Here is a 17,131-nt window from a genome sequence, read left to right on the forward strand (position 1 = left end):
CATAGCCGGTTTGGAGGCTGTGGAGGCGGACCCAGGAAAGTATGTCCACATTGAAGCTGGGAGGTCTCGTAGAGGTTTGGGATGAATGTTTTGAGCCTGCAGTTCTCCAAGGCCCATTGTTCTTCCCATAATTGTGCAGCAGTCTTCTGGGGACGAGTCTTTGGAAACAAAGCGCAGGTGGTGCAGGTGGGTGATGAGGGGTTTTCTAGATTAGAGGTGCTGCCCAACTGGAGGGTAGTGTGGAGCAGTCTTTGTAGACTGATCTGAAGCCTGTGACACAGTATGGCTAAGCACAGGTTTTAAGCATCCTCTTGAATAGGACCGTTTGCCTGAATCAGGGCCAGAATTAGGAATTTGCCAAGAATACCGGTGATAGCACAGATGCTTAGTTCTAACTTGAGTCAAACTGGACCTTTTCCTGTTTCTAAAGAAATTATTTTATTTCGTTCAAGACAAAAAGAAAGGAAGCAATTTATGTGGGAATCAGAGGAAATAAATTAAGACAACAAAAGTGCAAAGAATATTGTTTCACATCACAAGATGCCCAGTAAATATGTGGGCTTCCCCTCCCCCCCAACAACTTTTTAGAAATCAATCATAACTAATGTGGTAACTTAACAGTCTCAGTAAATTTCCCTTTCCATCCACTTAAACTGCATTATAAATCTTAGTTCACATTAATATTTTGAAACAGCAGATTGGTTTACACATAACTCTTGTGTCTCTAGATTTTTGTCTCTCTTTTATGATAGACAATTGAATTTTTTGTTTAGTAAATAGCTTTAAGATAAGGCTTTGGTCCACTGTACTCAGGTGTGCTGAATTCTTCTCTTGTGTCATTGCCAGAATGCCTATCCCATGGTTTGCTTCCCAAAGGGACATATCATATGCAGTGATGTGAAAATGTAACTGGTTCCTTATTTTGAACATTACATCTTCCTAATTACAGTGTTTCTCCATGGGCAAGGTTAATAATTCCACATTTTATTTTTTGTTATTGAAGTCCAGCGCGCTGATTTTAAGAATCTTTCTGCGCCGTGTAACATTAATACATATTCTATCCAGGCATTTTTTTCTTAAACCTAGTAAGAACAATAGAAGAACTGGTAGGAACTGCAGCATGTGACAAAACCTGTCAATTTTTAATCCAGTTCATTAAGTGAAACACAGATAATGGTATAGAAATGCCATGTTTGACTGTCTTGACAGCAGGTTGCCACATCCTCTGCTGGTATAAATCAGCATTAACTTTCACACTGATTTACATCAGCTGAACATATTAAAAAGACTGCAGGTTTAGCATTGTTAGTTGAACTAGGTGAGATTTACAAAGCAGGTGTTTGACTACCTCAAGGTACCATCAGGAGGAACTAACAGACAAAAGAGAATACATTTAGTGGTCATATTTACCAATAAGCCTCCCAGAATTTTTAAGGCATTGACTGAGTGCTTGTGTTTCATTGAGATTAAGCAAGATATGATCTGCGAAAGGAGCAATTTAAAGTTCTCAATGATGGATTGTCATGTCCTGAATCTGTAGAGAACCTAGAGATTACTACTGCAGGAAGTTCAATGAGTACACTAAACAGAAAGGATGACAAATGGCATGCTTTCCTTCTGCCACTTTTTAAAGGAAAATCCCAATTCTGTGCCATTCAGATACTGGAGTGCACATGGGCACTTAGAGAACAGCTTGGTAGAAGTTGGAAATGTCCCAGATTAGATGTTTCCAGTACAATAAAAATATAGCTGCAAAGATCCTTACTGGCAGGGCGGGGGTTGTTTTTTGGTATGTCATACAAAAATAAGGTGTTTCTGTTTGCCTATAACACAACAAATAGCGTTTAAGGGAATCATATGTTTAGATTTTTGTTTGACCTTGGAATTAAGCCAGATGGTCAGCATGAATTAACAGTGGCAGCAGTGGAAAGATTCGGTTTACAAAGATTTGTCCCATTATGTTATTGTTTTGATGGATTAATTCTATTGGGGATTGCGATATACAATGTCCCGGATGATTATTTCGTTTTAGATTGCACTGGCTACCAGATAGCAATTGATCTATTTTTTGTATTCAAGTAATGATGGAAACTTTTAAGAATTTTAAGCAGGATCTTCTGGAAAGATTTATGGATTTCACTGCTAAAGCCATCCAGCCATGGCAGCAGCATAATTATATGGCCAGGTGTTCAGGGTCACATTCATACATAGGGCAGTGGCGATTTCTGGTTACTGGTGCTGCTATGATCACAGGGGTGAGGCAAAGGTGGTGTTTTTCATCTCCCCCATTACCATCTGCATCCAGGATCATTGCCCCATAATTCTACTCTAGTTACACTACTGAGCTGTAGAGCGTTACCATTTGGAAGGTCCCCAATTGCATTTTAAACTTTAGCTGCTCAGATCTTCTCTCTAGTCATGTATTCTTGTTTCTTTAAAACTTTTAGCAAAGGTGCTGAAGTTTCCAAGAATGAATAATGTTTATGTAGAACTTAGCTTCTGTATTAATGCTCTGTCATCTGTTCTTTGATTTTCTGCCCTTATAATTATCAAAATACGGACTGGGTTATTAATATTAAAATAGCAAGCAACTAAGGAGGCCATTCAAGCCTTTTTAATGGCAGAGCTTAAATCCATGTAAGTGTACCATCTAGTTTGTGTTGCAATAGTGTAGCTCAGCTGTTCATACTTCATTAAGGCCCATTACCCTTTTTCTTAATGAGTTGTACTCAGTATGTGCTTGGCTGTTTGCACCTCATTAGGGCTATTCAGAGAACTAGCAGAGAGGCCGAGCTCACTGATCACTCAGTGAGCCATTTGCTGCCATTTCTGTGCCCTGTAGTAGAGTCTAGGTCATGGCTGAAGCGATAATAATGACTAGGAAAAGAAAAGCAATCAGTCTCAGAGCTTCCAGAATAGCCAATCACGGTATATATCTGGCAGCTTAGACTGTATTTTTAATGGGTATGCTTTTATTTCCATGTTTTAAAAAACCCATTGCAAAATCTGATCAAAGTCATCCAGACTTTTTAAACTGAATGTATTAATCATTAATAAAGTAAGCTATGCCCCTGAATGAGAGCAGGAACTTACAGGAATGTTTTTCTTTAGTATCTATGTATCGCCGTCCTGCAGTAGTTATATGCACGCATCCTATTAATAACATCAAGTACTCCAAATGGGTAAAGTTACTCACACATTTTACAGGACTGATCCATTATAAAAATCAATAGCTGGAAATATTAGGACCATAAGGAGTGGGCTCTGAGAATTGTTGAGTTTGCCATATGTGCAAAGTTTATAGAGGCATTTCATAATGCTCCCGTTTGATAAACTATAAAGAAATTATAGATGGGTCACAATCAGTGGGGAAGATCCCTAACGTGCGCTTTACTGCAGAGTTCTGCAGTAAAGTGTCACTGTCTATTCATGCACCTGTATTAGGGTGCAGTAAATTAATTAATTCCACTGTAGGATAGTACTGTCTGGAACAAGTACTATCCTACAGTGAAATAGTTACATGCACCAAAACACACATGTAGATGGTGCCTGGGGGTGGCTGGGGCATGAGACTGCTGCAGTGTGGGGGATGCCTGCTAGTAGCCCCACACTGTAGCACCCGCGTGCCCCAGTCAGCCCCTTTGCAGCTTGTTGAGCTGGGGCAGAGCAGCCCTGGGCTGACAGGTTGACTCCCTAGGCTCCTTATGAGCCAGGGCTCTGCCACCCCAGCTCAACGTGCTGCTGTCCCAGGCACACCTGTCAACTCTGTACCCTGGACAAATAAACTCCAGCATGAACTGCACCAGTGTTTATTCAGCCACCCTAATTGCACATGTAGATGTGCCCATGATGCTTAGTCAGGTTTTCATAAAATTAATGCAGAATTGTTTCATAATTAACAAGTAATAATTGATAATTACTTTTTTTAATAATATTGCACTTCTGTTTCCAAAGCAGCTTTAATTTATGGAAAAAAATAATGCATCAGAATCCATCTTAGTGTATTCTTCTTGAATTTTCAGAGTTGCTTCAGGGATTTTAAGCATAAGGTCTGTCTGTGCTCCTGATATATGGGGGGGGCGCATGTCCGCACGCGTGTATGTGTGTGCTATGCATGTGCACACAAGCAACTGACATGTGTTAAATTTTCCTGTTGGATTTTAGGGCAGTTCATTGCTCTGCAAAATATAAGGCAGAACCTAGAAAAATACTATTTTTGCCTAGAGCTGTGTGATTTTTTTCAACAAATAGTAAATTTGCTGAAAAATGCAGTTGCTTGCGGATGGACTGAAGCTGGTTGTCAAAAATGAGGGTCATGACAAACTGAATTTTTTCCATTTTTTAGAGAGGAAAAAACCCACCCCAAAACCAAAAAGAAACAAGGGGAGAACATGGATGTGCAAGGAATTAAAATGTCTACATTTTCAAAATAAAGAATTTAATTTTTTTATTTGAGATTTTTTTTCAGAAAAAAGAAGAAAAGTAATGCAAATTTATAGAGGGTTTTTTACAAAGTTTAAATTAACTAAAAAAAAAAATATTTTGTACTAGGTCCAACATGGTTAAACTTTGGGTTAATCAAAGGGGAAAAAGAACCTCTTCTGTGGTTCTGGGGTGGGTCTTTTTCCTCTCTAAAAAATGGAAAAAATTCAGTTTGGCATGGCCCCCATTTTTTCAGTTCAACCTCAGAACCACTAAATCTATTATTCTCTCTGATCTAGTTTTGTCCCTGTTAAATAAAATCAGTTTTTCCATGGAAGGCTGTGGAATGAGGATTTCCTGTCAATGGGTTACTCACATGGTAGAAAGTTAAGCCTACATATAAATCTTGGTACGGCGGGAGTCATAGCACTGGGAATGTTTAGAATAAATTTAGAAATGAGGCTTAGGGAAATATTTTTGTGGTCAGAGCACTTGGAAGGAAAAATTAGCACTTGAATCAATTTTCTTAGTCAACCTAAGGCCTATAGAGACACACCTTAGCTGCTGTGACTCATTTTGTGATGTTGAATCAAAAATTTTGAAGTTCCCTATATTTGAGAGATGCTTTACATGCAGTCTTTTCTGGGACTAGAAACAACAGAAGTTTTATAAGAAGCCCTCTTCTTATAATGTTTCTGGTGCCAACATTTGGAGACTGAAGAGGTCAGAATTATTCAGATCCACAACTAAATTTTAGGATGTTATGTGAACCAAACCCTTTGTGCCTCTGTTGCTCAATAAAATAACTTAGTTTGTTGTTTGAATGGATCTCATTGAGTAATTTGGAAACCCAATGTGAAGGGAGATAGAAATTACTGTAACTACAACAAGGAAACAGAAATGCCTCTTTGTGGTTAAGACATGCAGTCAGGGGATTTGGGTCCATTATTTATGCCACCAAATCTTCTTTATGACCTTGAGCAAATCTCTTAATCTTTTTCTCATCAGTTCCCAATCTGCCATATATGGGTAAACGATACTTTGTTTTTCCAACCCTCTCTTGATCAGGAGTGTCAAACATACAGGTCACTGGTTGTTTCTGGCCCGTGGAGCCATATGATCTAGCCTGCAGGTCACTGGACCAATCTCATATGCCAGCCCCAACCCTGTATGCTACATATATTGAGGGCTGGACTCAATCATCATGGGCTGGACTCAGTGATCTTCCGAGGTCCTTTCCAGTCCTAATGTCTATGAAAATATAGCACATAGACTGCAGGCAGCATAGTCCAAACTACAGTCAGTATTGTCCCGCTGTTGTCAAACACTCCATCAGCCATCATTTTTCTCACATCTCTTTTCTATAAATGTTGACTATTAACAATGGATAAAAACTTTCATTGGCCTGTGAGTGCGAGGTGTAATCAACATTTATCAACATTTACCAATAAAAATCAAATCCTGCCAAGCTTAAATGTGTAACTTCACTTTTACATGGGCTTAACATTATTCATTGCACCTAATACTGGTATGCTTAAAGCTGATACTTGTATATACATGTAGGATCAAGATTAAAGCTTAGAGCTGTAATCTTACTTTAAAAGTTAACATATTTATATAAAGGACTAAATGTTGTGGTAAAGCATGTCAGAAAAAGGACAAAGTAAAAATATCACACCATTAAATCATAAAACAGTGGCCCAGTTCCTTAGCTGATGTAAACCGATGTGGTTCAAATGATTTCAGTAGATTAATACTTAGATCATTTGATGATCTTTCCTGTTCACCACCCAAGTTTTTTTCTGATTTACCTGATGAAGAGAGGAAAAGTATTTGTAAAAAATTCTTATATAAGAAGTCAGCAGCAATTTCTGTTTGTGGATAGTTTTGTGAGCTCTGAGTTTACATGGCATATTCATACCTGTGCTGTCTTTTTTATATCTCTGTATTAACAAGTACTATTTGGGTACAGATTGGATGAGTCAGGTAGTAGGAAATAGCTTCAGTCATGTGTTCAATAACTGAAATGCATTCCTGTCTAAGAGCTGTCTGGCGACCATGCAGCCAGCTAATTGGCAGAAACCCGCATTGCCAAGGCAGCCATTATAACTTAGCAGTGTCAGCAAAGAAGCTGAGGAATAAATGGGCATCAAGGTTGGGTACCGTTTTCACCATGGATCAGGCTGTCCCTCTAGGTTAGAACTGAAGGCTTTTGGGCAGCAGAGCGTGGGGAAGCTGTGATCTGTGCTTCCCTTGCTGTGCCTGCCCTGCCACTTAGCTAAGGGTATTGCTTTCCAGAGCTGTCAACCCCATGCTTTCTGAAAATATAAAATTCAGTTCTCTTGTTCCTTAAAATTGCATAAAACTGAGCCTTCCTTTTCTTGTCAGCCTCATTGTGACAATCCTCAGCCTGACACCCAGGAACTGATGGCTTGTTGTTCTTCACAGATTCATCACAGCATTGATTGCTGTTACACTCTCTAGCTGAGTGCTGTCAAATCCTACCAGCCGAGCCTCTTGCCTTCATTAATGGTGCTGCTTCAGGGCTAGATTCACTTGCAGTAGTCCCACCAATTGCTCACCACTGAAACTCCCAACATGGGTCGCATTCTTCCCCCTGGAGCTTCCACGGCACTGGAAGCTAGATGTCTGAATCAAACCCTCTGGCGTTGTGTGTGCTACTGTAATTATGTCTCTCTTCTCACAGTTCTTGTTCTCTTTGCCTCTGGTGGTCAGAAAGAGGTGATTGCAGATTTTGAAGAAATCTGTTTGTCCTCCTGGTCACACACATGTGAACCCCATGAGGAAAGATGGAGAGAAGTGAGGCTGCATAAAGAAAAAAAAATTTTTTTACCCTTTCAGTACCTGTTATAATTTTAGTGTCCACTGGGGGTCCTCGCACACTGCACAGAAATTCCAGTTTTACCTTCAGTGGGAAAGGAATCTGCATTTTCTCTTGAATGAATATATCTGAATGTCTTTCCCTCCTTCTTCTCTGTGCCAGAGATGCTCATACTCACCAGGTGGATGCTGTCTGCATACAAAGCAACCTCTTTTTTTTGTACGAACAGGCTAGACAATTCACAGCTAGGATGCGAAACAGAAGGGGAACCTACGTTGTGCCTCATAAGAGCTGGTGTCTGAGATCAGCTAAGCCTTAACATTATAGACAATCAGGACTCATAGTAGAGATACTATCTTTTATTAGACCAACAAGATATTTGCAAAAAAAAATTCTTTAATACCTTTTCTCCTAGACAAATATAGCTACAACCTGGATACCTTAACATTATAGGCCCATTTCAAAGGGTATTTTAGAATTCCTTTCAGCTGTGATGTGTGCATTACCTCTTTGCTTTTTTTCCAATTAGGACACAGAACTCTAAACTGAACAAAAGCTTTTCTGTAGCAAGCTGTTTGGTATCACACAGTTCCCTACAGGAAAAAAATCAAGCCTTTTAGGATGTTTATGGTAAAAATAGGAAGAAATAATTCCCTCACCTTCTATATCAAGTCAAGATCAAGGAAGGAAAGAAGGCACTCATTTTTTAGGGCATCACAAGAAATAGTTGTGTGTGTGGTATTTATTCAGCCCTCATTACCATAGCATCTGAGTGCCTTGCAACACAATAGAAATACTATTCTGTATTGAAAGAGACTAACTTACCCAAGGTCATAGAGAGTCTGTGGCAGAAGAGTATATTGACTCTGGGTTTCCTGGGCTCCTACCATGCTAATCACAGAAACATTCTTCTTCTCAGGTTATTTGATCACTGCTAAGCCACTGTTAAACCACTGTTTAAATCACTGTTAAACCACTTAATATTTGAGACAACACCAAGCCAGCAACCTTCTCCTTTCTTTCCCCCAGTGCCTGCTGTCAGTAGTCCTGCTACCTCAGAAAGAAGTTACGTGATGCAGCTCATTTTCAGTTTTGCTGGTTATTTAAATCTCCCTCTCGCTGCTCTCTACTCTGTCCTTTTAGGGTCAGCAGCACTGAGGCAGGTGCAGAAAACTCTTTCATTGCCCACAGAAAACAGACTCAGAAAAGGAAGGTAACGTGGTCAACAGGCTAGATGGGTTACTACAATATGACAGAGAAGAAGCAACCTTTGTGGCCTGACAGCTGAATAATAGCCTCATACACAGACCTTTTCGTGGAAAAGCTGCTCCCATAATGTTAATGGGAAGTACTGTCCCCACAACTAGATCTCATGCCTATTTCCTGACTCCTAAGAACCATATTGGGTGACAGTTTATAATAAGCCATAGTCAGTTTATTTGGGTGACAGATCATCTTCTCATGGGTTAAACCAGTGGTGACCAGCCTTTTTGCCCTGTGGGCCAAATGGGTGGTGCCAGGTCCCTCCATGGGAAAGATATGACCACCACATCTGATCCAGTTGTGGGGGTTGTGCAGCCAGATCCTAATCCATCTAGCCTGGGGTGGGGCAGGATAGTCCTGATCCAGATGTGTTGGGGAGAAAGGAGTGATGGGGATGGTGTGGCCCTGGATGTGTGTGTGGAAGGGAATGAAGATGGGTGCATCCAGATAAACATGTTTGCAGCACCACATACCACACAGTTGGGTGTTCTCTGCACTGCAAGAGCGCACTGCCCATGTGTATGCTGTGAATGTGCTGAATGTGTACATGAGAATGTGTACATGGGATATCATGGGGTCAAAAAAAACCAGCAGTACACACATGGGCAGTGCACGCTGCTGAAAAGCAGAGCTGGGCCACCCAGAGCCACATTGTGGCTGCCACGCAGGCTCTTCCCAGCAGGATCACCATGACTGCAGCCTCAGGAGGCCCCCAGGACCCCAAGTAAGGCTGCTGGGGCCAGCCCAGTGCTGGACCCAGCCTCTCCTACCACTCCCAGGGTAACTTGCTGCACACCAAAACATGCATGACATGAGCATTCCCTGGGGTCAGGGAGCTGCGGAGCAAGGTGTGCGGCTGCTACTTCTCCCTGGGGAACCAAACGTCCTCCCATGTCTGGATGCAGCCATGGGGCATGGATTTGGCCCTGATCCAGCTGCCCAGGCAAAGCTGGATCTGGAAGTGTGGGCTTCCACTGCTCCATGCTGCCAGGTTTTCTGACCAGTGGGGATCTGTGCAGGCCAGATGTCATGGGTCCAGGGGCCAGAGCTTGAGCACCCCTGTATTAGACTATATCATGGCAGGCAATCTATGACATAGCAGCCACAGGTGTCACGGGCAGCCTCTGTGTGGGGCATGCAGCAAATTGGGGAGGGCACAGGCAGCTCAGTGGCAGATAGGGAAGGATGCAGATAACAGAGCAGCAGATCAGGTAGGGGAGCATAGGGCAAGGAGAAGAAAATAAAGCAAGTAGATTGATCAGAGAAAGGGGATCAGAGTGGCACTTGGGGAGGGTGTGGGCCTAACTTGTATAGCACGTCTGTCAAAGTTTGGCCCCAACTGGACTTCATATTATCACCGGTGTATTAAAGAGCTGTCCTCTATCTCTAAGACTGCATGTATGGATGTCTTAATTCTTCACTGGTGTCAACCACCTGAAGCTGGTGCTGCTAAATGTCCTTTATAACTGATCGTTCCAGATGCTTGAGGGTAGAAAAGAGAGAGGAGCTTGTGGGCACGTTCTTCTGCCAACCAAGTAAATTTTATCAGTGGTGAGTGAAGAAACAATGACCACATAAGCTGTTTTATGGAGTAGAACATGTGTGTTAAGTACACAAGGTTTCCTGCAAGTTAAATCTGCACCAACAGAGGAGCCAAAGAGCCACAAATAGTGCTAATTGTAAATGGGGGGTATAGTGTATAGAGGGCTGGTTGTTTCCATCTGGTACTCAACTATGCATCCTCCAATCCTTGAAGTGGTTGTCTTGACAATCCATTCTAGTTACTGCACTTATTCAGTGGTGATGTCAATATTGCCCTATTAATTGGTTTTCTTGCCCACAGTATGTTACTTTGTATACAAGCTTTATCTATTTTTTTAATTATTTTAGTGTATTGTGTCTAATGGGTAGGATTCTGTATGCCCCTGTTCTGGGCCTCACCTCCAGATGAAGACTTATGTGGCTTCTCTTTTAGGCCTTATCTCAGCAAGACCTTAGCCTGTGCTTAAATTTGTGTGAGTTGTCCCATTGAAACCAATGGAGCTACTTATGCATTTAAAATTAGCTATGTGGTGATGTGCCTTCCTGAATCAAGACCTTAAAGTATAGTTGTCTCACCCATCAGCTCTAGCAAAGAAATCCAAAGCTCCATGTTTTTGGTTTGGTCACTCTTCCAAAGGTGCTTTCTGCATTCTTCTCTGTGCTCCCTACGCAATTTACTGCTTTTCTTTCTGCTTCCAGTCCTATCTGCCACTATGCTGCCTGTGCCCTCCCCAGTTTGCTTGAGTCAGTCTTCTCCTTTAACCTGCTAAAGATGGATCCCACATCTCATTGGGACTTGGGGGTATATCCACTCTGCATCCCCTAACGTGTTCTAACTGGGACATCCCTGATCAAGCTGAATGGATGGCTTGTGGATATAACTAAATGTTTTAAATCATTATAAAAAATAATTACTGAACTCTAAGGCTAGGGACAGACATTCAAAAAGCCTGAGCCTGAATTGATTCAATCTGTGCATGTTAATTTGACCTGGCTAGGCTAAGCCGGTTTGTAACTATACCCTCTGGACTGAAAATTGCAGGCACGTGCCTGCAGTGGCTCAGGCTAGAAGCCGTGGGGAGGGGGGTTTGATTACACCCCCACCCTGCCTGCACCATCCCAGGCTTTCCCCCACTGGCTGCTCAAGGGGCGGGAGTGTTGCCAGCCCCCAGCCCCAGGCTAGCACTCTGAGGCAAAGGGGAGGGGCGGCAGGATACAGTGCATGCATGTATTGGTGATACAGAGCTTTTCACTGTCCTTCCATGCCTCTGTGTACTGTCTGCAGCAACAGGAAGGACATTATGATTAGGACAGTCAAGCCTACTGGACACTGTGGTTAGGGAGAGGTGTCCCCCACTCCTGACCAGCTCAGCAAGGAATTGAAAACACAGTGTTTGTCACTCCATTAAGAAAACAACAGAGGGCCATTATCAGCTACCTGTTGATTCTGCCTTTGTCCCATCTGCCACAGCACTGACTGTAGCCAGCATGTGGTCTGCTAGCTAATACTAAGAGGTGTCTGTGTAAGGCAGAGTGGACAGGGATCCCTACTTAGAGGGGAGAAGTGTGGGGAGCAGAAGCCAGGCAGATGCCTGCAGTCTCTATCAGAGCTGCAACCAGGGAACAGAGGGGAAAGGCCAACCCTGCTGTGGAGCAGAGAGCCCTGCCCAGCCCAAAGAGCATGCTGTGATACTGAGGGAGTCTGATTTAACTTAAACCAGCGAGGAAGACAAAGCTTTTTCCCCTATTTAACATGCTGCCTCAGCTGCTGCCTGACTCTCCCCACAAGGTTCCTCTGCACCTTGCCATATCCCCCCTGTAGCCTCTTTCCCCACATGCAGCCTCTGCTCCCCCACTTGCCCCTTTCCCTCCCCACCCCCCATTACTTTTGGTCTGAGCCAAGAGGCTCCATGCACACTGCAGCCTAGAGTACTGTGTATGCCCCCAGCCCATCGCAGTGGTGTGTAACCCATATGGCTGCTGTGGGAGCTTGGCAGAGCTGCACTCTTGTGCTGCTGGCTAGAAGGGGACAGAGTCTGTTGGCACAAAGCAAAGGTAAGGTCAGCAGAAGCAGGGAGTAGAGGCTGGGGAAGGGATGAGGAGGGGAGCAAAAGCTAGTGTGCCCAAGGATGCTGGGAAGGAGGTAGGTAGGGGGTAGAGGTGGCAGGGGGGCAGGCACAAGCAGGGGGCATGCTGCTTGACCTCCCCACACCACCTCCCCCCACACAGCCTGCCCCACACACATAAAAATTGTAACAAATTTATACATTTTTCACATATAGAATCTAATTACTGGGAGCTGTCTTAAAGTCAGATTTGTCTTAGATTTGAGTAAAAACAGAATTAGCATCTCTTTAACTTGCCCTGGATCTGAAAGTGTCTCACCTGCCAAACTGTCACCTTCAAGTTGCTTTAGAAAAAAAGAAGAAACCCCATGTAGCCCATCCCAAGGCCTTGGTTTGCATGTACTGGACTAAGTAATATTTACCCTCTAAACTGAATCAGTGCAGATGTTTGCTTTATCCTGACTTGGAACATACACCCTGCTTTGGAAATCCAGAGGTCAGGAATTTCACCCGACTGAGACCCACACAGGAAGCTGTCAGCTGACTCTTACTACAAACATTCAGCACTAAATTAACACAAAAATTTTTGCTTTCCCACAATTAAATCTTGCTTTGTTCCAACTTTCCATGAGGAAGCACAGGGATTTCTGCTATTATGCATTGTGAAAAAGTGACATTGTCGCATAATTATGCTCTCCTTTTTCTCGGGTTCAAACACCACATGTGATCAGAGAGCTGTGACTCAGGTTTGGATAATATTAGTATGAAGGAAGGGGCTGGAAATAGAGCCACATTCTCAGGGCTGTGTGTCTCATTCATTTCTCCCTGCATTACGGCTGTGCAGGTTTCTCTCTTTGGCTGGGGAAGTTCAGTGGGACTTGGAAGTAATATAATATATGTGTATCTAGAGAATCTTTCAGTTGACTTCTCTGAGTGCTTTCCAGGTACAAATTAGGATTTGTAAACTTTTGTGAGGTGAGTGGTTGTGCTTAAAGAACTGAAGTAAAAATGCTTTGTGATGTACCTATGGTTGTATAACAAGTCAATGACAAGTTTGTGAATTAACAATCAAGAGTCCTGTTTCTCAGTCCTCTAGAACAGATAACAACTTCCTGTCAATGATAAACTCAATTCTCCTTGGCCCCTCCAGAGACAGGAAAAAGTTAGGAGTTGCTTCTGGGAACATGAAAAATAATTGTGGAACGCAAGGGAATCTTCAAGGAAGGTCAAATTCTTTCCCTGAACAGAGCCCTCAGTTGCTTGTGCTATGACCCAGCTCCTCAGCATGCTCCATGTGTTCCCAAGGCATATGTCTGGTTTACCAGATAGACATGAGCTCATATGCCTGAAACAAAGGCACATCAGGCATAGAAGAGAGATCAAAACCGAGGTGTCATATTCCAGAATACAATCATCAGTTCGTTGCAATTCACAGCTCTGAGTTAGCAACACTGGATTTTCACCAACCCTCTCACACCCTACCTAATGAGATTTTGGTCCATTTCTTTCATTAAAAAGGCAAATTTATTCAACTCTTGACAGAATGATTTCATCCTTGCCTGGCTGTGCACAAGCGTGAGCAACTGAACATGCACAATCGAAGGAAAAAGCCACTTGGCCTTGCTGGTTTCTCAGGTACATTTATTGCTGCCAGTCCATCTTCCCAGAACTGAAGTGTGGGAAATCTGAGCTAAAGGAATGGACAAAGAATTTAAAAAGTTCTGTGTATGTCTTTAAATACCAGAAGCCTCCCTGGAAAACTTAAGAGAAGAGCAGAAGCACACCCAGCAGCTCCACACACTCAGAGAAATTAGCAAGAACAATGGCAGGAAATGGCTCTGGGTGGAAATAACAAACTGAATGCAACCCACAGTCCTAGGAGCTTCCTGATTGGCTTGATTGCCTGGGCAGGGACACTTAGAATAACCTTGAAATTATCCCACTGGGATGAAAACTCTCTCCATTCAAATTGGATCTGCCCCACAAAAGCCTGGAAAGAGGGGAAACAAAAGCTTTCTGGAAGATCTGTTTGGTGAAATGAAATCAAGATGCTGCCATCCTCACCCTCAGGGCTGAGTGTGATACATCTGTTGGACTCAGTTGTATTTGAGAGAGTCCTTATCGTGAGAAACAGTCCTCACCTTAGAACACTTACATTATCAATCATTCCAACCAATTTGGCTGCTTACTTTTGTAAATTAATTACAGTTTATCAGTACAGCATCATGAAGCTGAAGTCATAGAAGATGTTTATAATTTCAAAAAAAATCTCACAGCATCCTCCACTTTCTGCCTACTATTTTTCTTATATTCATGACTTTTGTTCTCTTTTTTAGCAAGTGAAGAGGAGCTGCAATATAGACATATGAGCGAGAATAACATCAAGGTTGCAGGTTTGATCTAGGGTTGGATTAGATTATCTCTTGAGGTCCCTTCCAGCCTTACTTCTCAGTATTCTGTGAATCCTAATTTTGAATGTATTCCCAAGGAATCTCAGGGTTTTTGGTTGTAGACCTGTTGATCTAAGGACATAGGCAGGCAAGGTTCATTGGGTAGATGCGATATCTTTTATTAGACCAACTGAGTAGTTGGGGGAAAAGTTCTTTGCAAGCTTTAGGGCACAAGTACCCTTTTTCAGATATAGGGAGACAGTATAGAAACAACAGCAGAATCTCCCAATCCCTAAAGAAGGGTACTTGTGCCCAAAAGATTGCAAAGAACTTTTTCCCAACTACTCAGTTGGTCTAATACAAGATATCACATCGACCCAAAGAATCTTGCCTGCCAAGAGATTTGAGAGCATTAAACATCCAACCCACATGTACTTTTAGTGGGATGTGGGCACCTAATTTTGCTTATTATGTTTTATATTAAGTGTATTTATTCTTTTAATGAATTGTACATAGTTAAGTATTTGGTTTCGGCCTAGCTCTACAGAGCGGGGAGGAAGCCACTCTAGTAGCTGACCCGTTCCTCAGCACCCTGCCTGACCACCACCACTGTCATCAGAGGACAGGGCACACCCCCTGTGTGTACCCGGACTACACACTGTTCTCTCAAGTGCCTCTCTGGCACCAGAAATAGCAGGACTTTTCTTTCAGTGCTTGTCTGGAGTCCATTTCATGTGTCAGCATAGGCAAATTAGCTCTTTGTTGCTTGATGGCCTATTATCTACTAATAGAACACTTACTTAGGTAAATCTTCCCAACTGGGGGTATGGGCAAAAAAATATTAACCCCTTCTTTCTCTGTAAATAACCTAGTTATGGAAACTGAGGCATGCAATATTATTATAATGTTAACAGATTTAAACCAGAAATATTACAACAAAACCATAGCTTGTCACAAGGACATGACCACTCTAGATATACCCTGTTCATAATCCCTCTCTCTAAAGGAAAGACATCAAACTCATCTGCCCTTCTGGGCCAGTTGCATGGCAAGGGGCTAGTTCATGCGCCAGAACAGAGCCATGGACTCTCTCTCCCACTCCCTCAGTGTACCTGAGTTGGTGTCTGCTCCAGCTGGTCTAGTACGCACACTGCATGCAGTGAAGATCCTGTAGCTGCAAAGTCTAACCGAAGCGCTGGCCACACTGCATGTGATGACTGCCCCAGTCAGACTGTGCCACACATAGTGTTTTCTCTGGCATGCATGCCACATATGGCATTCACTCCAACTGATCTGGGACCCAAAACTGCAGACACTGCACGTGGCAAGGGTCCCAAACCAGCTGGAGGAACCAAATGCAGCATAGTCCCGGAGCTGCCAGGGCAGACACCTCATGCAGCACAGTCTGGTCAGGTTGGCCACCATGCGCATTGCAGCAAATCAGCCACCAGACCAAATAAGCTGGGGGAGGAGAAAGGGGAGGAGAAAAAAGAGGGGATCCATGGGCCAGATCCAGCCTGCAGACAGCCCTGTGCAACACATTTGTGCCATGCCCCGTATGGGTCTAATCAGACCCAGGGGCAACTCTAGAAGCTGGATGGCAGGCCTCCACAGGCTGGATGTGGCCCATGGATGGTATGTTTGATACTCCTGCTCTAAAGCGTCTAGTCCAGCCACTGTTGGAGACAACGTATTGAGCTACATGGACCATTTGTCTGACCTAGTATAGCACTTATGTTCTTACAAGAAACTAAGGAAGACTGATTAAGTGATTTACCTCAGGCTAAGCAATAAAGCAGCCATGGAGGTGGGATTAGAACTCACAACTTCCCAACACCTATTGCTTTTGCTTAGTTGCCTTAACAATCCTGCTTTTCTAATGAATAATGGGTGCATCTTTCCCAATGCCTGAGTGGTAACGAGAGTAATGAGCTAATAGGATATATCATATGTATTTCTTTCAGAATTGTGGTTCAGACATAGAGAGAAATGAAAATTACGTGTGTGAAATATTTTCCCACTCTGTGAGTGAAATACTATTCCCACTGAAGTCGGTGATAAAACTCCTATTGACTTCACTGGGGCTAGGATGTTACCCAACAAAGCTAAACCTGGAGGTTAGTGGTCAAACTACTTCCTGATTTCTGTGTGCAGGAACTCCAAGACTAAAAAGATACAATCTATATAAATGATTATATCAATTTGAATAAAAGGACACAAACTAGTAAGACAGGACTTGTTCTGGTTTACTAATGGGAAGTGTGTGTGCGCGTGTGTGGAGGGGGTGGGGGGGAGGTATAGACATAGTTACAGGTATGTTAAAGTGCCAGATTCCAAATCCATAGGTTGGTAGTATTTGAAGCCAGTGGTGGCTGTGTGGTAGTGTTCCTGCCTACCACATGGGAGAGCTGGGTTTAAGTCCTAGCTGAGGTGACTTGGGGTGAGTGAGCTAACCAGAAATAAATCTTCTACCTATGTGATCTGGGGACAACAGGGCAGACCCTACAATGAGAGACTGTGGGACCTGAACCTGTTTAGCCTTCACAAGAGGAGGCAGAGGGGGGACCTGGTGACTATAAACTCACTAGGGGGGACCAGAAGGGTTT

The 17,131-nt window shown here is 43.0% G+C and overlaps 1 protein-coding gene across 2 annotated transcripts in view; it reads left to right on the forward strand.

Annotated features, from left to right (window-relative positions):
* Positions 1-17,131, forward strand: part of LOC109323397 (A-kinase anchor protein 2-like) — a 459,659-nt gene that overhangs the window by 167,643 nt on the left and 274,885 nt on the right. The gene's annotated exons all lie outside the window — the stretch shown is intronic.

The sequence above is a fragment of the Crocodylus porosus genome, unplaced genomic scaffold (genome assembly GCF_001723895.1).
Source record: "Crocodylus porosus isolate Cpor-Errol unplaced genomic scaffold, CroPor_comp1, whole genome shotgun sequence".
Lineage (NCBI taxonomy): Eukaryota > Metazoa > Chordata > Crocodylia > Crocodylidae > Crocodylus > Crocodylus porosus.